Genomic DNA, 1,949 nt, shown 5'->3' with positions numbered 1-1,949 from the left:
ACGAATATGCATGGTCTCCGTCTCTTCCTTTATCCCATTCCTCTCTAGGTTTGGAATCCCCCTCGAGGACCATGGAATGACTTATGTCCCGCGGGTCGGGATAACTCTCTAAGCCTGTTGACTTTCTGTTTAGTCTGTCTGATATCAGTCTCCAAACTTCACTTAGAACACATCTGGTGGTAGTAAATATCCAATAGATGTTAGCAATAAACAGTTATAAAAATTGTTTTCTACTTATATATCATAGCTCTGAGTTTTTGCATTATTCTTTTAACTACATGTATGAAAACAGAAAGCAACTAAGGACTGGAATACTATCTCATAGCGGAACCTAACCTGTGAATTACCTTTAAAAAAAATGGAGGTCATTGCCCACAAGGGTACTCTAGAATTCTCACTGTGACCAGCAAAGGGCCTTTTTGAGAAGAATTCTGCATGACTTCCTTTCATGGACGTCATGAACATCGATCCCATCACTATTCTAATTTCTTTGTTTCAAGGAACTTTACTGTGAAGATGGAAACAGGCGTATCCAAAAGCTTGCCAACCAGCTACTCTAACCAAACATACGAGCTTCCAGTTCAGTGGGAGCCCTGTTTCAAGACAATAAGGAAGAGAGCATAGATGAAGATGTCTGAAGCCTTACTCTGGCTTCCCACCTGTATGTGCAAAAAGGCACATACCTACACATACATTCATGTGCATTCTTCATACTTACTTAGGACCACACACACACACACACACACACACACACACACACACACACACTGCTTTCAGATACTTGACAAAGACCAGACATCTCCAGGATAATTTTTAAGTTTATTTCAAATGTAATTGTCTAAACAGTGATCGCCATGAAAAAATTCTAATTGGCCACAAAGGGATGAACCTTCGCCATAAACATGTAGGGGTTGCTCTGTGTGTAAGAAACCAAACCTCCTAGAATAGTCTTAAACGTAATGATAAAATAAACCGCAGTCATCCAAAACTTATTGTTGAACTTAAATATGAAGGTTCTAAATGGGGTGAGAATCAATACTGAAAGGCTATTGCAATCTAAATTCATTATGTTGTAGAAAATTTTAAACCTAACCTCGAGTTTCTACCCTGCCTTGATCATTCAGGTCCCAGATAAAAGACACACAAATTTTACTATTTACAATAAGCCTTAAACAGCATGAAAGCTGGCAGATAGCTACCCTCTATGTTATTAGAATCTTCTTTCCTACTGATAACCCCAAGTTATTACTTACTATGTTTCATCTAGGCTGCTCTTAACTCCAATTGGCCAGCCCTCAGGGCCATGATTTTTATGACTCACCTGACCCCATGGTGGCTTCTCCTCCATTTATCTTCTTCCTCTCCCTCATAGTTTTCCTCTGATTGCCAGCCCAGGAATTCTAAACTTTATCTATGTCTCTTTGGCCCCAGCTATTATCTGTTGCTCTCTCTCTCTCTCTCTCTCTCTCTCTCTCTCTCTCTCTCTCTCTCTCTCTCTCTCTCTTGGTTTATCGAGACAGAGTTTCTCTGTATAGCCCTGGATGTCCTGGAACTCACTCTGTAGACCAGGCTGGCCTCGAACTCAGAAATCTGCCTGCCTCTGCCTGCCTCTGCCTCCCGAGTGCTGGGATTAAAGGTGTGTGCCACCACGCCCAACCTGGTTTACATTTTTAAAAGGCAAGCCACAGAGATATGTTTCTCTGTAGCCTCTGCTACAGTTCTTGCTCCCAGTTTCTGCTTGAACTTCTCTTTAGGTTTCCTCTATGATGGACTACAAAAATGCACGCTTTCCTCCTCAAGTTTCTTTTGGGGAGGAAACCCCAACAAGAGAAAGCAAACCACCGGGTGTAGTGCCGCACACCTTTAATCCCAGCACTTGGGAGGCAGAGGCAGGTGAATTTCTGAGTTCGAGGCCAGCCTGGTCTACAGAGTGAGTTCCAGGACAGCCA

Source organism: Mus pahari, chromosome 19, assembly GCF_900095145.1.
Source record: "Mus pahari chromosome 19, PAHARI_EIJ_v1.1, whole genome shotgun sequence".
Lineage (NCBI taxonomy): Eukaryota > Metazoa > Chordata > Mammalia > Rodentia > Muridae > Mus > Mus pahari.
The sequence above is the reverse complement of the archived record's forward strand: the minus strand, read 5'-3'. Positions refer to the sequence as shown.